This window comes from Oryctolagus cuniculus, chromosome 14 (genome assembly GCF_964237555.1).
Source record: "Oryctolagus cuniculus chromosome 14, mOryCun1.1, whole genome shotgun sequence".
Lineage (NCBI taxonomy): Eukaryota > Metazoa > Chordata > Mammalia > Lagomorpha > Leporidae > Oryctolagus > Oryctolagus cuniculus.
The window spans coordinates 50,444,752-50,465,126 of NC_091445.1; the positions used below are offsets into that span (position 1 = coordinate 50,444,752).

The 20,375-nt window shown below is 36.7% G+C and overlaps 1 protein-coding gene across 7 annotated transcripts in view; it reads right to left on the bottom strand.

Moving 5' to 3' along the window:
* The window catches only part of CDH12 (cadherin 12), a 1,101,741-nt gene that overhangs the window by 722,266 nt on the left and 359,100 nt on the right, over nt 1-20,375 (bottom strand). For all 7 annotated transcript variants that reach the window (XM_017344661.3, XM_051853848.2, XM_051853852.2 and 4 more), the window contains one exon: nt 8,598-8,692. The gene's annotated coding sequence lies outside the window, so the exon portion shown is untranslated. The remainder of the gene's footprint in view (nt 1-8,597; nt 8,693-20,375) is intronic.

A 20,375-nucleotide genomic window follows, 5' to 3' on the forward strand; every position in this document is an offset into this window, starting at 1 on the left:
TTATACTGAATTCAATATCTCATAATATATACATGTATCAAAATATCACATAATACTCAATACAAATGTAGAATTTTGGTGGTAGAAAATAAAAACAAAAAAGAATATAATTCATACAATTCAAATGGCATATGATTTATATACTATGATTAAATCACATGTGACTTTCAGAAGAGTGTGTCCAGCTACCTAACCAACATTTCTTCTTAGATATAAGAAAGGCCAGCTTTCATATTCTCAGTTCATGGCTCTACTCAGCTCCACACAATGCCCAGTGCATCCAGTCAGAGGTAAAGGCAAAGTCGCTATTCTCCCCTCCAAAACTTTACTTCCTCTATCCTCCTTTACTCCACCCCAGCTTCAGCCATACTAGCCTTCTTGCTGGGTATTTTTGTGTGTATTTACTTATGATTGATTTGAGAGACTGAAAAAGATAGGGCTCCCATCTACTGGTTTACTCCCTAAATGCCCATAACAATTGTGCCAAACCTGGAGATAGAGTTCAATCCAGGCCTCCCATTTGGATGGCAGGGACCCAAATACTTGAGTCATCTACCCGCTTCAGCCCAGTGTGTGCATTAGCAGGAACCTGGAGTTGCAGCTCCAAAGCTGGAACTGTAAATCAGGCACTTAGAGATGGGATACAAGTATCTCAAGCAGGTTGTTTAACTGCTTGGCTAAAGATCTGTCCCTTCATGCTAGCTTTATTAAATTGTGCATATCAAATAGCCTTCATTTTATCAACTTAAAATCTGTGGCTTATTTTGGCATGCTCTTCTTCAGACACTTTCATGGCTTACTCCCGCATCTTTAAGTCTTTTTAAATGTTATTTTACCAAGATGACATATTCTGATTTTCAAAAATATATTTATTTGAAAGCAGATTGACAGAAAGAGAGAGAAAGAAGAGAGAAGAGAGGATACTTCTCCCCACTGGTTCACTCCCCAAATAGCTACAAACAGCTATATGGGGCTGAGTGAGGCTGAAGCCAGGTGCCAGGAACTCTATCTGTAGCTCTTATGTGGGCAACAGAGACTCAAGAAAGTGAGCTTTCACCCACTAATTAATTAATTAATTTAAAAAGTAGCCTGTATAATACTTGGTGCTAAGGATTCTTTTCTGAGTTATAAGATATATTCATGAAAAATATTTTTAAAGTCACTAACCATGTTGAAACTTGCATTCTAGTAAGGAGAATAAAAACAAGCAAATTATATAATATGTGAATGAGAGGAAAACATGTTTATAGCAATGATACATTCTGTACAAAAAATAAGCAGAGAAGAATGTGAAGAAGTGGTTGTGTTGTAGAAGGAAAGTAAATAATAGGTTGCAAATTTTGAAAACCTGTTGTGGCAGGTGTTCTGGCAAAGTGAGTTAAACCACTGCTTGGGATGCCCACATTTCTTGCTCAGAGTTAGAGTTCCAGCTGCTCTGTTGCAGATCCAGCTTCCTGCTGATGCTCCTGGGAACTAGTGGAAATCTCTCTCTCTCTCTCTCTCTGCTCTCTTCTCTCTTCTCTCTCTCTCATTGTCATTCGGAACCCACTCTACAGGTTTGTATCAGATCACGCCATTCTTAATCACCATTCCATAGGAAGGAAAACTGGTGGTGAAATACTATACAGTGGCACAGTATTGCCTGAAGATTGGCAAGGATGAAAATTTGTCCTCAGCACGGTATTTAGAATAGGACACAGTCAGTGCAGAAGCAGCCCAAATTACAATATCTGGTATGTCATTCAGGCGGCTTTCAAACGTAGGGCAGTATGACTTTCTAAAAGTCAGATGAAATCACTTTTAAATATGGATGCAAAATGCATTCCAATGCCAAATATTTGTGTGTGTGTGTGCATGTAGCTTTTGCCACTCTGCATTAACCATACCACAAGTCTCCTTAACTAAAATAGATAATTAACTATTGGCTGTGCAACAAGAATCATCATCAAGGGATATTTAATATTAAACTAGGGAATCAGAAAGAAACCAAAATTGATTTGTATCTCCTACCAGCCTCATAATTGTCCTTGAATAAACGATTTTATTTTCTGCACTATCCTGGAGTTGCTATAAAAATGTCAAATACAGTTGTATTATGAACTTGATTTGAAACAATAGTGGGAAAATTAATGTCAGTATTTTTCAAGAGGATTAAAATTTGATTGATTAAAGGTTCTATCTTCAACAGAAAATGAAACTTCCCTCACCGTCTATGATTTCTCATCTGTATCCAAAGACCTTTGATTGGAATAATCTTTCAAATACATATAATTAGTAACAGATCATTTATTTACTAAATGTTATAGGGGAGAACCAGCTGTCTGTATCCCCTTCACTTGACTATGCTGAAGTTAGAATTTTCTTGTGACATTTCACATTTAAAAATGTTCTGCTAAGCATAATCTCTGTGGGTTGGATATTTGTAAGGTTGTTTTTCTATATACTGTCCCAGAAAGCACATGTTCAGCCTAAGCAAATGATCAGCATTTTCATATGATTTGACTTCACTCTTAACTATTGCCTAGAAATACATCGTATCACTTACTCAATTTAATTTGATGCAGAAGCAGATTCTTTTTAATCAACTTTAAAATTATGTTCTGCTGACTGGCAAATGGCAGGTCAGAGCTAATTGAGAGAAGCCTTAAAAGCTCTGACACCTTTCATCCTTGAGCAAAGATTCTATGCTTTGTACATTCTGATACTTGGCTTTCCCATATTGTCTTCTGAGGTTAAGAAGATGAATGTTCATTGCTTTTAATCCTTATGATGATTTATGAGCCTCTTGGTATCTTTTCCCTTGAGCAGCTACAACTGTGTGGTTGTTCTGCCTGCTGCTTAAATTACACAGACATCTGCAAAGTAAATTATGGATTGTTGTCCCATAGACCATAACCAAGCGTTCTCTTCATCTCTCCTGCAGTGTTCTTTTATTAGAACAAAGTGCATGTGTGTCTTTGCTTATGTACCAAGGAAATGTTAGGCTAATCTGAATGATATAGCACAATGGCCTGGATAGTGACCTGTCACACAACATCAAAGCATCATGACAGATACACAAGATAACTTTAAAGTCAGAAGAGAAAAAAAAAAAAAAAGATTCACCATTTATTTATATCTTTCCTCACACTTATAGGATACCTTGTTTAGACTAACAAAAGAAAAGTGTAAATATGTGCAATGGAATTAAATATCTCTAAATGGCCTCCTATTTCTCATTTTGGAAGATTCTAAGAGCATCTAGTGGCTTGTGATTACTCAAATAAAACATGGAATAAAAAATACAAAATTGAATAAAGAAAAATTTTTGGAAGATTGAGGTAGCCTTTTTAGTTACTTTTCCGCTGACATTATTTGTCACAAACCTGCTCTAATAATCCTAGATGCTCACAGCAATCATGGATAATTGGAACAGCTCTTTCTTCTAAATAAAACTTGGCAGAATCTAAGTAGAAACAGTGAACTGCTTCTGAATTTTCCTTTCTTTTCTGCCCTTGTAATTCTTGGTAGATGATGAATAATAATTCCCAGTGACAAATCCATTGTGACATCCTAACTTTTGAAAATTACCAAGAGTAGAAATATTCTCATATTTATTTTCTTCAGATGTGTTAATTACAACCAAAATAATAACCCATCAAGAAAAAAAACTATAGTAACAAAATTTACAAAATGATTTCTAGTTATGACTTACAAAGTACATCTAAAAAAACTGATGGTTCTACAATTCATTTTTTTAACTGTTGCCAGCTCAGCAGGATACTCTGAGCACAAAAGCCAGAAAAGCTCAAATTCACTCCTGACTGAGCAGATCTGTTGCTCCCTTGGTGTTTCCATGAGTTTCTGTCTCTCTTCATCCCTGCTGAGAGGTGGTGTTTCTGAGTGTCAGGAACTCAATAATCATATCAATGTCTTAAAGTCTTATTTTGTTTAAAGATAGATTCTAGATCTGTGTGCCTCTGTGGCAGCCAAACATCCTTATAGTATACTTAAAGATTCCATTAAATTAACATCCCAAAACTATTTAAATCACTCTAAGTAAATGAATATATATTCTTTGAATAATGCTAAATGCAAGTATTTTTCTAAAAAAATTATATGGAACAGATAAAAATCAAATTAGAATGGTACCTCCAAAAGATCTCACGTATATAATTTCCCAATATATTGCCTGTAATTGTCTTCCTATCTTATATATACATTTTATCAAGCTACTACTCTATAATTTAAAAAAGAAATAAAACATGGCTCTACATCACACAAAACTCCTCTCAAAACCTAGCCATGGCCGGCACTGCGGCTCAATAGGCTAATCCTTCACCTTGCGGCGGCGCCAGCACACCGGGTTCTAGTCCTGGTAGGGGAGCCGGATTCTGTCCCGGTTGCCCCTCTTCCAGTCCAGCTCTCTGCTGTGGCCCGGCAGTGCAGTGGAGGATGGCCCAAGTGCTTGGGCCCTGCACTTGCTGCACCTGCATGGGAGACCAGGAGAAGCACCTGGCTGTGGGCTTTGGGTCAGCGCAGTGTGCCGGCTGCAGCGCGCTGGCCGCAGCAGCCATTAGGGGGTGAACCAACAGTAAAGGAACTTTCTGTCTCTCTCTCTCCCTCTCACTGTCCACGCTGCCTGTCAAAACAAAACAAAACAAAACAAAACAAAACACTTGCCATGATGTGAAATTTCATCCTAGACCTGCTCTTTGAGATTTATCTGCCAGCCATTCTCATACACACTGCATTCTTTAACTTCCCAAATGATTTTTCATTCACCAAACATAAAATAACATCACATATTTCCACACCTTGTAAAATGTTACAGAAGAAATATATTGTCCTTTCTTTGTTGAAAAAAGAATTTGTACAAGAAGGTGGTGAGATTGTGAGCAACCTGCACAACACTATCTTACCCAAAAGTAAATAGTTGAAAAATTTTTTGTTTTATTTCTTTTGTTTTAGGCAGAATGATAGAGAGAAGGAGAGTCAGAGAAAGAGAGAGTTCTTTCCTGTGCTTGTTGCCTCCCTAAATGGCCACAACTGCCAGGATTAGGCTGGGCTGAAACCAGCGTATGATAACTCCATCTCAGTCTTCCACATGGGTGCAGGTGCCCAAGAACTTGCACCATTTTCTGTTGCTTTCCCATGCATATTAACAGGGAGCCTGTTCAGAAATGGAGCACCTAGGACTAGAACCAGCACTCCTTTATGTGATGCCAACATCACAGCCAATGGCTTAACCCTCTACACCACAACACCAATCTCCAAGAATTTTTAAGCCTAAATTTATTTGTCTTGACACATACATCTTCGATATTCTTGGCCATCAGTATTTTATTATAGCATTCTTCTTGAGATTACTTTCAGGTCTATACTAATATTGGAAGTTTATAATTCATGGAAAAGAAAACAATTTTAAGCCATTCTCTTCAAATGTTTTCTGTGTCAATGTGAACTGTACCCAAATGGAAAACAAGTGTATCACCTAATTCCTTTAAATGTATTCTTTCTCAATTTATTATCTTTAAACTGTTTTTGTGTGAAGTGATTATCAAACAGTTTAGTTATGTTTATCTTCAACTATAGTACAGACTGAGCCAAAGGACATTTGAGAAGAATGTCTTTCTCTAATCAGGTGTTTGGATGTTTTGGTATTTCTTTATGATTTAAACCAAAGAATTTGGTATAGCATTGCTACACAATGTTTCAAGCCACATCTTGTGATGCCAATTTCTTATACTAGCATGGTAGTTCAAGTCCCAGCTGTTCTACTTCCAATTCAACTCTCTGCTAATATGTGTGGGAATAATTAAGTCCCTGGGCCCCTGCCTAACATGTGGAAGACAAGGATGGAATTCTTAGTCCCTAGCATGGTCTGGTACAACCATGGCTAATGCAGTCATTTGGGGAGTAAAAATGCACATTGAAAATCTGTATCCCTCCCTCTCTAATGCTCTGCCTTAAAAATAAATACATATATAATTGTTTAAAAAAGCAAAGTCTTGAGTTAATAATTAAAATCACTTGATATAATTTATTAATTATATTTGCATCATACATAATATTTAGGTTGATTTAATAATGGGTTTGATAAGAAGGATGTAATGCTATTTATAGGAATTAAATTAGAAGTCTTGGATGTCTTTATTCTATAAATACAAGTATAATATATGGAATAAAATCGCCACTCAAACTATTCAAGATTAGACTTAAATTAGAATTAAAATTTTCTACAAACTGGAAATACTCTAGAAAGTAAAGGAAAGATATTTTCTATGTAGAAATTTTGAATTATTGATGAGAAAAAATGATAGATAACATAGAACACAAAAGTAAAAACATCATTAATATTTGAGATATACACTGATTAATTTCTTTTCAAATTTATAATACTGAAAATTGTACTTAAAAGTTTTTAGTGATTATTCCAAAGTGATACTCAAAATTTGTTCATGATGTTTTAAAATTAGGTTAAAGATTACCATTTTAAAACAATCTAATCCTATAAAAGAAACACTAAAAGCAAAACAACTTCACTTTTATGCTTATTAAATATGAGCACACACAGAGTTTGAACAAATATCACAGCAAGATCCATAACCATATTAGTTTACATGTCTGCCTTATCTCTAACCTTTTCAATTTGTGATATTTATGGTTAATCATAATTGATCACTGATTGGGAACTGAGAATACCAGGCTTGTTTTGACTAGAGGCTAGGAATAGATTCCATGTTTACAAAACAGCAAGTGTCAGAGCCATTGTATAATTACTGTGTCCATGTAGGTTAACTTAAGTGTCAAATCTCAGGGTTTAGATTCCTGCCACCAGGAAAGGAAAAGCAGACTAGGATTGTAATCAAAAGAACAAGTGTCTTCACAAGGGTCCAGAGATCACCTCATTTCCTCTCCTCTATGAAATCCTCTCATTATTTGGTTAATGCCACTTTTAGGATCATTGGTTATTATTCTCACTGTCTTTTATACTACCATGTCTGTTTAAGTGTTTATAGGAGTTGATAATGGAATGAACCAAGGCATTCACCAATCAGGTGTTCAAGTAAATGCTGCTACAGGATATATTTGGGTCCCCACCCAGGAACCAGCAGCTTGAGACGTTGCCCCATGTCAGCAGGAAGTGGTTCTAAAGACAGATCATCATCCCTCCACCCCTCCTGAACTTTCAGGGCTAATGTAATGCCATACAACTCTTGCTTTATATATATATAAAAAAGGGGAGATGTTAGTAAAATGGTGCAGTCTATGTGGCACCATCTATGCCTCACTTACCTTCTTAGACCCTATCCCAAGGGTTAGGTCCTAAGCCTCATAGCCCAACCACAGTGTCAGCTCCCCCCTCATCCTAATAGGATTCGCTGATCCTACTTTCCTACTTGCCCCTAGCAAAGTTTTAAGAGGATTCGTTCATGAACACGTGTATCCTTTTTCCTCGCTTGCACTTTCTGTCTCTTGACCTCTCTTTCTTATGCTCTCCTCTCTCTCTCTCTTTTCCCTCTTTGTCCCTTCCTTCCTGTCTGCTGGGTTTCTTCACCAATAAATCCTTTCCCTTTAAAAAAAAAAAACAATTGAACTAGACTGCATCATATTAATATTAATAAAGACAAAAGAAGCTGATACAATGGTGCAATAGGTTAATCCTCTGCCTGCAGTGCCAGCATCCCATATAGGCTCAGGTTCTAGTCCTGGCTGCCCCTCTTCCAATCCATGCCTCTGCTATGGCCTGGGAAGGGAGTGGAAGATGGCCCAAGTCATTGAGCCCCTGCACCCGTGTGGGAGACCCAGAAGAAGCCCCTGGCTCCTAGCTTTGGATAGGTGCAGCTCCAGCCATTGTGGCCATTTGAGGAGTAAGCCAATGGAGGGAAGACCTTTCTCTCTGACTCTCCCTCTTACTGTCTATAACTCTGCTTCCCAAATAGATAAATAAAATATTTTAAAAAATAAATAAAGACAAGAAATCTGTGACTTTGTATTCCTGTGTGAGAGTTTCATCTGAGGTTTGCCTTGGAGATGAGATATATCCAATTTAACAGTAGTGATCTCTAATAGTTATGAGAGAGTAGTCAAAGTGTCATAAAATAGAATACAATAGGAAGAAATTGACTTTTATTCTTTAAAAGGCATATTATAATTAAGTTTTTTCAAATCTATGTAAATTGAAACAGTGTTAGAAAAATACAATAAAAGGGCATAAAATCTATAATACTTGTTGAAATAAATGGTTACTTAAATTCTGATTTTGTAATATTTAGGTCAAACCATCTGTAAATATATACATGGTTAAGTAAATATTATTCATAATGAAAAAGAACTCTAATAGAATTTGTTTATTGAGATGTCAAAACATCTATCTTTGTGTATATTTTATTTTAATGCAATAAACAATATTTTTGTTTGTATAATTTTTCAATACAGTCAACTGGCATGGAGGATATGGTCTGGAAATTCAGCCTGGAATTGACAGGTTGTAACCTTAAACATAATGCATTACCTATTTTTCTGTACCACCATTCCATCCTCCAAATAAGAGAAATAGATATAATGAAGTAAAGGTAAAGCATCTATGTTGATAAGATTTAATTGTCACATACCTCTAAGAAGGCTGGCATCCTTTAAAAGTCCAAACTGCTATTCATTTCCAACTTGAATATATTCCCCAAGAAATCCAACCAGTTAGGTGACAGAGCTAGAAAGACAAACATAAACGAAGTCCACATGTTAACTATATATATAATATATATATAGTATAATATTTTATATTAACTTGGAAGTTACAAAGACAACATAGAGTTCCTTTCTACCCGACAGTCAATTCATCTTATTGTTAACAACTTCTGCAATAGTGGTGTATTTGCACAACTTATGATACATTGTGGTAAATGGGACCAATTGAATTGATATTAATCCATAATTCTGGCTGCATTGGCATTGCTATAGAATCCTGTTTTATGAGCAAGACATTCTGTTGCTTTGTTCTATATCTGCTCAGCTTGCTCCGCTCAGTGCTGATTTCTCAGACTTCTGTCATTTTTTTATGACTGGCAGTTTTGGAAATTATGGTCAGATACTTATGAAATGCCCCTTACCTGGAATATTCTTTATGTATTTATTAGACTGGGGATATGGGTTTTGGGAAGGAAGATCACAGAGGTAAAGGGTCACTCACCACTTCATGTCCATGGTGCGCAACATCGACAAGACTTTTTCTGTTAATACTCATCTTAAGTGGCTAACTGTGGTAGAGTTTATCACAATTCTGTACTATCAAGTTGCATTTGTTCTCCCTTTCCATATTGTACTCTTTGGACGCAAGTTACTAAGACTCACCTATACTCCAGGGATAGGTAATTGAATTCACTTACATGAAAGGAAAACATTTGCATGATTATTTGAATTCTTCCACAAGAGAGATTGATTATTCTATTTACTTGTTCCCCTCTTCAGAGGTCCATTCATTTATTCATTCAATTATTGATGTATACCAGTGTGAACTCACACATATTTATTTTATGCTTTGAATTCTACTCTTACTACACTATTTATTCTATTGTTCAAATGTTTCCCACTTTGACACAAGTAAGTCCTTTGAATTAGCCTTTTTACTTTTTGAATATAATGTGTCAATTTGCTCATTGAGCTCTTCCTTCCATCTTGGCACTATAATGTAGTCCACGTTAGCCTTACATTGATTAATATAATCTTGCATAAATCTTTGGCCAGCTCTGCACTCAGCCATTTCTCCAAGGACTCCTGATTCATTTTATTAGAGAATGACCTAAAAAGCTAACATCTGGCCTTAGGTACACAAAGCAATAAAGTGAGAAGGACCGAAGTATAACAGTTTTTATATAAAATAAAATAAAATGTATAAACTATGTGCTGGAAATATTTGAAAGCAGCTAAAAAATTCTACCTGTACAGTGAAAATTTTCTATAACACAATTAAAAACCTTTGTTTAAAATCCAAATAATCACTATGTTGATTATATGAATTCCACAACACAATTATGAAGACATTCTAATATAAAAAGAGATGAAACTTATAAATGTAATTTCAGAAAAAATAAAACACATTTTTAAAAATTTCAATGATATCCAAATTAATCAGTATCTTAATTTGTGCCAATTAAGGAGATAGTGAGGACCAGCGCCACTGCTCAATAGGATAATCCGCCTTGCGGCGCTGGCATCCCGGGGTTCTAGTCCCTTTCAGGGCACCGGATTCTGTCCTGGTTGCCACTCTTCCAGGCCAGCTCTCTGCTGTGGCCCGGGAGTGCAGTGGAGGATGGCCCAAGTGCTTGGGCCATGCACCCGCATGGGAGACCAGGAGAAGCACCTGGCTCCGGGCTTGGATCAGCGCAGTGCGCTGGCTGAAGCGTGCTGGCCGCAGCAGCCATTGGAGGGTGAACCAACGGCCAAGGAAGACCTTTCTCTCTGTCTCTCTCTCTCTCTCTCACTGTCCACTCTGCCTGTCAAAAATAAATTTAAAAAAAGGAGATAGTGAGATAGACATAATGTACATCAACTAAGTTGCAAAATAAGAAGTCAAAATGGCTGTTATTTCAGGTGAGTGATTTGAATATTGACATATTAGTGAAAAATATAAGTTGGTACAGATTTTCCGTACCAAAAGTTTGTCACTATCCAGAAAATATGAACAGGTATAGCTCACATAATTCTATTCTTTGATTCTTAGCCATTACAATAGAAAATTTAAAAAACAGGGAAAAATTAGGTATAAATCATTCCAATTAAAATAAAGGAATAGATATTGTTTATTATTTCTAAAAACAAAGAGACAAGATGACTATTATGCCAAGAAAATCCATCAATAATTAAAGATCTCTACGATGAAAATTACAAAACCTTAAAGAAAGAAATAGAAGAGGATACCAAGAAATGGAAAAATCTTCCATGCTCATGGATTGGAAGAATCAATATCATCAAAATGTCCATTCTCCCAAAAGCAATTTATAAATTCAATGCAATACCAATCAAGATACCGAAGACCTTCTTCTCAGATCTGGAAAAATTGGTGCTGAAATTTATATGGAGGCACAAGAGACCTCCAATAGCTAAAGCAATCTTGTACAACAAAAACAAAGCCGGAGGCATCACAATACCAGATTTCAGGACATACTACAGGGCAGTTGTAATCAAAACAGCATGGTACTGGTACAGAAACAGATGGATAGACCAATGGAACAGAATTGAAACACCAGAAATAAACCCAAACATCTACAGCCAACTTATATTTGATCAAGGATCTAAAACTAATTCCTGGAGCAAGGACAGTCTATTCAATAAATGGTGCTGGGAAAATTGGATTTCCACGTGCAGAATCATGAAGCAAGACCCCTACCTTACACCTTACACAAAAATCCACTCAACATGGATTAAAGACCTAAATCTATGACCTGACACCATCAAGTTACTAGAGAACATTGGAGAAACCCTTCAAGATATTGGCACAGGCAAAGAGTTTCTGGAAAAGACCCGGGAGGCACAGGCAGTCAAAGCCAAAAATAACTATTGGGATTACATCAAATTGAGAAGTTTCCATACTGCAAAAGAAACAGTCAGGAGAGTGAAGAGACAACCGACAGAATGGGAAAAAAATATTTGCAAACTATGCAACAGATAAAGGGTTAATAACTAGAATCTACAAAGAGATCAAGAAACTCCACAAAAACAAAACCAACAACCCAATTAAGAGATGGGCCAAGGACCTTAATAGACATTTTTCAAAAGAGGAAATCCAAATGGCCAACAGGCACATGAAAAAATGTTCAAGGTCATTAGCAATCAGGGAAATGCAAATCAAAACCACAATGAGGTTCCACCTCACCCCGGTTAGAATGGCTCACATTCAGAAATCTACCAACAACAGATGCTGGCGAGGATGTGGGGAAAAAGGGACACTAACCCACTGTTGGTGGGAATGCAAACTGGTCAAGCCACTATGGAAGTCAGTCTGGAGATTCCTCAGAAACCTGAAGATAACCCTACCGTTCGACCCAGCCATCCCACTCCTTGGAATTTACCCAAAGGAATTTAAATTGGCAAACAAAAAAGCGGTCTGCAGCCTAATGTTTATTGCAGCTCAATTCACAATAGCTAAGACCTGGAACCAACCTAAATGCCCATCAACGATAGACTGGATAAAGAAATTATGGGATATGTACTCTTTAGAATACTATGCTGCAGTAAGAAACAACGAAATCCAGTCATTTGCAACAAAATGGAGGAATCTGGAACACATCATGCTGAGTGAAATAAGCCAGTCGAAAGGGACAAATAACATATGTTCTCCCTGATCGGTGACAACTGACTGAACACCAAAAAGGAAACCTGTTGAAGTGGAATGGACACTATGGGAAACGGTGACTTGATCAGCATAGCCCTGACTGTTAATGAACAACTTAATACATTATCCCTCTTAGTAGTTTTTTTGTCTGTTCTACTTAATATGACTGGTTTACTTCTGTAATTAATACACAGTTATTCTTAAGTGTTGAAATTTAACTGAAATGTGATCCCTGTTAAACATAAGAGTAGGAATAAGAGAGGGAAGAGATATATAATTTGGGACATGCTCAAGCTGACTTGCCCCAAATGGTAGAGTTAGAAACATACCAGGGGACTCCAATTTAATCCCATCAAGGTGGCATGTACCAATGCCATCTCACTATTCCAAGTGATCAATTTCAGTTCACAATTGATCATAATGAAAGGACTAAGAGTCAAAGGGAGCACATAAACAAGTCTAGTACCTGCTAACACTAACTGATAGAATAAATAAAGGGGAGAGTGATCCAACATGGGAAGTGAGATACTCAGCAGACTCATAGAATGGCAGCTGTCCTAAATAGCACTCTGGCCTCAGAATCAGCCCTAAAGGCATTCGGATCTGGCTGAAAAGCCCATGAGAGTATTTCAGGCATGGAAAGCCAAGACACTCTGGCAAAAGATCTCTGTGAGTGAGATCTCAGTGGAAAGAACATGTCTTCAAAGAAGGAGGTACCTTTCTCTGAAGGGAGGAGAGAACCTCCACTTTGACTATGACCTTGTCTAAACAAGATAAGAGTCGGAGAATTCAGAGGGCTTCCATAGCCTTGGAAACTCATGACTGGAGCATAGGGAGATTACTGATGCCATAGACAGGAGTGTCAATTGGTAAAGTCAACAACAGGAGTCACTGTGCACTTACTCCTCATGTAGGATCTCTGTCCTTAATGTGCTGTGCATTGAGATTTAATGCTATAACGAGTACTCAAACAATATATTTCACTTTGTGTTTCTATGGGGGTGCAGACTGTTGAAATCCTTACTTAATGCATACTAAACTGATCCTCTGTAAAAAAAAAAAAAAAAAAAAAAAAAGAAAGAAATTATCAACTCCCAACTTGACTCTCACTGGGATTAAACATGACAATAGGTCTGATCTGATTTCATCATCATTTAAAAAAAAAACCATCTATTATTTTTCACTTTATGTTTCTGTGTGGGAGCAAACTGTTGAAATCCTTACTTAATGTATACTAAGCTGATCTTCTGTATATTAAGATAATCGAAAATGAATCTTGATGTGAATGGAAGGGGAGAGGGAGTGGGAAAGGGGAGGGTTGTGGGTGGGAGGGACGGTATGGGGGGGAAGCCATTGTAATCCATAAATCGTACTTTGGAAATTTATATTCATTAAATAAAAGTTAAAAAAAATAAATAAAATAAAATTATGCAAATTAAGTGCTTTATTTCTAATTTTTAATAAGAAGATAATTTCTATATTTTTTATTTGACAGGCAGAGTTATAGACAGTGAGAGAGACACATACAGAAAGGTCTTCCTTCCATTGGTTCACTCCCCAAATGGCTGGTGCTGCGCCCATCCAAAGCCAGGAGCCAGGTGCTTCCTCCTGGTCTCCCATGTGGGTGCAGGGGCCCAAGTACTTGGGCCATTATCCACTGCCCTCCTGGGCCACAGCAGAGAGCTGGACTGGAAAAAGAGCTACCAGAACTAGAACTGGTGCCAATATGGGATGCCGGTGCTGCAGGCGGAGGATTAACCAAGTGAGCCACTGCGCTGGGCTCAATAATTTCTATATCTTAATTCTTCATATTGGTAATCAGAAAAAATTACATTTATAACCACATATGCATATCATATGTTATTAAATTTTAATTCCATGCACATTTATTATATCCACTAGAAAAAATGCATAATTGTAAACAGAATATAAATACACAAACAGGTACAGGTTTCAGAAATATTTTTTAAAAACTGGGCAATGACAAATACCAGATGAAAAAAGTTAATTTGAGAAGTATGTTATTCATCAAAAAAGCCACATAAAGGTGATTTGTATTACTTTTGTTATTGAATTATGATTATGCTCTTAAGTATTTTCCAAAATACCTACACTGAATCAGTAGAAGAATATAGTATCTATCTTAGAAACAAACTGTTAGTTCTAAACACAGATTACCGTATGAAAGACAATGCCAGTAAGGGTATGATAATTTATATTATTTTATCAGTACAAAATAACATATAAATTTTTGCAAATACTTATTTTAAAATATTTGAAAATTAGAGTTGATATTTATAAGTCTAAGTAATGCTAAAATGCATCCCCACAATTAACCCTTATTTATCAGGTAATACATTTGAAATTTTATTTTCTCCCAATCTAAAATTTAGTTGTCTTAAAAATTTATGCAGTATAAATTCAACATGTTTAGATGTGTCATTCTAATAAAAAGCCACAACTGTATCAGCATTGTGGCATAGCGGGTGAAACTGCAGCCTGCAATGCCAGTATCCCATATGAGTACCAGTTCAAATTCTGGCTGCTCCACTTCCAGTCCAGTTCCCAATTAATAGTCAAGTGGCTGGGCCCCTGCCACCCACAAAGGAGACTTGGATAATCCTTGCTTTGGCTTGGCCCAGACCTGGCTGTTGCAGCCATCTGGGGAACAACCAGCAGATGGAATATCTCTCTCTCTCTCTCTCTTTCTCTCCCCCTCACAAATAAATACATAAATCTTTAAAAAGAAGAAGGCACATCAAATTAACTTGAAAATCTTTATTTTATAGAGAATTTTAAAAGTCATTTCCAAAACAAAGTTAATATTCCTAGTCAGAAAAGTATGAAAACTTTTGGTGAAACAAATAATTTATAGTCCCATATGTAGAAGCCGACACTTTTAAAATTGAATTCCTTCTTTGAAACTAGAAACCATGGGATTAGCAAACAGGAACTCTATTGCAAATAACTAATCTGTATTTTAAGGCTTATGTATAATGAATATTTTTGAAATTTTTTTATCTAACAGTAAAATAGTGACAGTGAAAATCCAGGACACAGGTATTCTGGCATTTTATTCAAAGAACAAAGTTGTATATACTTCTTATTGTTATTACTTTTAGTTATCAAAAACTTAAGATTATGAATGTCAGTATAAATGTATTTATGCACATTAGTTGTTTGCATTTCTATATCATTTATTTTTATTTTTTTTCTATGCATTTACGGAAATTTTGTGGACATTTAAGTACAGTATATCTAGAATGCTATATTAAGATACTGAACTGGAAGGCACAATATCATAGTTGTAGCTCTATCATCTTTTTGCAAAATAAAGAAAAGTTCAGAGAAATTATAGTCATAATTTTGTTGTTTTTATACTTTCTTTTCACTATTTATTCAATTATTCCATTAGCAAAGTATTGAGTATGAAGTAGACACAAAATAGCAAAATGAATTAGATATAATTTCTGTCCTGAGGAAATGCACAAAATTATAGATAAAATCAATGCAGAGGAAAACGTCTGAAATACAGTACTGCAAGTCACATGACAGAGGTCCCATAAAGGCACAAATAATGAAGTTACAACACAGCAAAGCAAGTTAGTATTTCACAAATCTTGAAAGACTTAAAGTAGATGCTTTAAATAGAAATTTTCCAAGCATGGGAAAAAAAATGGGAGATGGTTTCAGAAAGAAGTAAAAATGTGGTCAGAAGGGAAGAGGTGCAGAGGCATGGAGGTCTGGAAAGAGCACATCTGGGGATGACTTCAACATAAGGAAGTGTTGAACCATTGCAAAAGGAAGGGACCACCAAGTCCAAGTTTGGGTATAATCTTCACTAGGTCAGATACTTAAACTTTATTTCTGCACATCTGTGAGGTTGATTCTGGGAGACATTAGCATTTGTAATGGTGAACTGAGTATAGCAGGTGGGTCTCCTCAGTGCGGGTGGCCTTCATCTAATCCATTGAGGGTGAGAACAGAACAAAAAGAGGAGAGGAAGAAGATTGAGTATTTTTCTTTCTCTCTCCCTCTCTCCCTCTCTCCTTCTCTCCCTCTTTCCCTCTCTCCTTCTCTCCCTCTTTCCCTTTCTTGTTCTCTCCCTCTCTCCCTCTTTCCTTCTCTCCCTCTCTCCCTCTCTCTCCCTCTTATTGGCCTGATTGCTTCAGTTGAGGCATTGGTTGTCTCCTGCTATTGTAAGCTGCTAACACCATTAGCCTTGCTGGATCTCTGGCTGTGAGGTTCAGAGTGGAATTTGTTCCATCTATTTCCTCAGTCTCAGCTTGAAGATGGTAGATGGAGGGACTTCTCTGACTTCATCAGTACCCGAGCCAAATCCTTATATAAACCTCATTTTATTTAACTGTTCATTATAATTTCATTAGTATATGAGATTATGTCCTTTTAAATGTTATCCACACCCCACACAAACACACACATACACACACACGGGATTATATACTATTGATCTATTTCTCTGGAGATTTTATCCAATACACCAAGTCAGAAGGAAGCATCCATGTCCACCACGAGGAATCACAGAAGATATCATATTACATAATTTTTCTGATTATTTTCCTAATCTAGCCATTCTTTCAGTGTATAAGCTTTAATTATTCTCTAACTATTTTTCTACTGCCCTGTCTTATGTTTCTACATTTAAATTTACCAGGACCTAAGAAAATATGATTATTTCCAACCAACACACTTTACGTGTAAAACGAAAACATCTCTCACAATGTTAGAGATCAATGATACTATAAATGCCTGGATTCCAGCCTCAATTGGTCTTCCATGATTCCTTTTTTAACAAAAGATTTATTTATTAGAAAGGAAGAGTTACAAAAAGAGAGAGGGAGGAGCAGATATAGATAGATAGAGAGATCGTCCATCTGCTAGTTCACTCCCTAAATGACCGCAATCAATGTGACTGGGCCAGGAACCAGGAGCATCATCTGGGTCTCCCATATGGGTTCAGGGGCCTAAGCACTCAGGCTACTTTCCTCTGGGTTCCTAAGCATGTTAGCAAAGAGCTGAATAGGAAGTGGAGCAGCTGGGACTCAAACTGGAACCCATATGTGATACTGGTGCTGCATGTGGTGACTTAACCCACTATACTACAACACTAGCCTTCCATGATTCTTAACATTTCATAATATTCTTGTCAACTTTCCTGATCATTCCCTACAGCAAATCTTTGCAGCACTTTTCTTACGGTGTTCAGGGGTAAAGCAGGTATATTGGGGATCCCTATATATATATATATAAATATATATATATATGTATATATATATAAGATTGACTATAAAATTCAAGAGTTCATCTCAGTTATAGTGATTATTTATGAAGATCAAGAATAAGGACAGACAAGAATTAATGTATTTGTTTATTTCCCAAGTAGTTCATGTGAAGACCCTTCCTGGTATCTACCATGTCTCTATCCTTTCCTGCCTAATCTGTGATTGCTAGCTAGTGGCACATGTTCCCCCCACAAGAAAAAGGTGGCTAAGAATCACTCAGAATGACTCTTTGGAACCTACTCATTTGAAATAAGAAGTTATCTGCTTGCCATGGTAATTCCCTAATGCCATTTACATGGCAAAGTTTCTGTCATTAATAATCCATTGTGGTTTTCATGAATATTGGTTTTCAGTGACTCTTTCAGAGGTTTATCTGTGCTTGGACAATGATAACCACAAAATTCAATTCTCTTTCAGACGATGATAGAAAATGTAATTGTTATTGTTTCATGTTGAACATACTAAATTTAATGTTCACAATTTTGTAACATAAGTATGGAAAATATATCTACCAATTATAACTTTTGTTGTACTAAATTAGACATAGTCTTTGAATTCCTACAGTGTGGTCTTTAACAGTTGACCTCATCTCTGCCCTCCACACCCTGCCACCAGCTGCAAGTATTCTCAAGGACTGACAGGGCACACATAAGGAAAAAACTTTCCTTTGGTTAGCATAGCTGAAAATTAACCCAGATTGTCATTTATCACCAGACTGACTGGGAGCAACACAGAAAGCACAGCACTGGGAGGACTCACTAGCATTATTGAGCAAGGGTCTGCAGAAGTCCTTAGGAGAATAGGTTCACACATTCTAGGAGGATAGCCTGATGTGAGACCTGGACACTGCCTACAGTTGGGTAACAACCTTTTGGTACAAGTATCCAGGGGCACAATCTATTAAGGTGGCATTGTCAGTGCAATTCATCCATGCCAACAGAGAAAACCTGGAGATACTGAGGTAGACACTTTGCCAACTATAAGGACAGATCCAGGGTGCTCTGCCCTGACATACTATTAGCAGTAGCTGATTCTCGGCCGTGGATAGGATCCTGGAAGGCACTGGGTTTAGAGTAAGCCCTACCACTTGCCCTAGCCCAAGAGCTTTAATTCAACCCAGTTGTGCTGTTTTAAAGTGTTTATATCTTCATCACTATTTTTCTCTACAGAAAAATGTCAATGTCTACCTTACTGTAAACAATGAAGATGCAATCTATAATATTCTCATCACATTCAACCTACCAACTTTCAACACTAACTTTCAGACTTTCCTGTGTCCACACTCATGTTTAACTATCTGCATCAAATTATGGTTGCTGTGATCTTCAAAGTCAAGGAAGACAGAACTTCAAAGAATAGTGAATAAAATTAAACAGAATTGCTGTTCATTACAAGTCAACAACATTTTACTTTACAGCTCAAAAATTATTTCTTTTATAAAATTTGCATATGCTCATTACTAAATAGAATTCTGGTGAGATTTAAGTATGTTGTAATGATGTTTATAAATTACAATATCTAGAATAGAGAAATAGCATATTTGTTCTTATACAATAGGCATGATTTTCTTCTCTGATTTAATATAAAAATATTCCTCTGTTAAAGTTGAACATATGATAAGAAAGAGCTATAGCCAAATGATAATTAAATTTCAGCTGAGATTCGTGGATTGAAAGCCTGGGTCTGTCCACAACATAGTGAAAAAAACACAAAAGTAAACTCCTGAATGAAGAGAAAATATTAACTGTCCTAGCCTTCACTAGTTTAATACAGTCCCACAGTATGAGTAAAAACAGTGAATTTTATTCTTTACTCCATTACTTAGGATTTTCTTTGTATTTATCTATACAAAATTTTCAATAATGTGATAATAGAACCTTGACATTTCCCAAAGACAGAGATTGGTACACTTGCAAAACATAATTCCATAGAACAGGTATAGATAAAATCAATGCAACATTTTTCTATGAAACAATTTTGTTCTTCATTATACATGAGGACATCCATTACAAGAAATCCATGAAATGAGATAGATTCAACCAACCCTAAGAATGATTATGGTGGTACCATTAAAAACAATTTGCATTGCATTGCATGAACACTTGCATAAATAATGTTGTCTCACTTATTTAAACTGGCTTAAAGCACAGAATAGAAAGTCACATTTATTAGAGCATGAGGAAGAGACTATGTGCAAGGATGTGTAGGAGCTCACACTTCAGGGTTTTAATTAATTGTATCAATTGGTGTGTAATAAAAGCTTAGCTCTTCAGTGGCGCTTATATTCAGCCAGCAGAACTTTTTATTCAATGGTTTGATATCTCAGAAAGACAATGTAGGTATTTAGACATAACTATATATGTGAAAAAGATATAACATGGCCAGCGCCGTGGCTCAATAGGCTAATCCTCCGCTTTGTGGCGCCGGCACACCGGGTTCTAGTCCCAGTCGGGGTACTGGATTCTGTCCCGGTTGCCCCTCTTCCAGGCCAGCTCTCTGCTGTGGCCCGGAAGTGCAGCGGAGGATGGCCCAAGTCCTTGGGCCCTGCACCTGCATGGGAGACCAGGAAAAGCACCTGGCTCTTGGCTTCGGATCAGCGTGATGCGCCGGCCACAGCATGCCGGCCACGGTGGCCATTGGAGGGTGAACCAACGGCAAAAGGCAGACCTTTCTCTCTGTCTCTCTCTCTCTCTCACTGTCCACTCTGCCTGTCAAAAATATATAAAAAAAGATATATTATGAAATATCAAAAAGGTAAA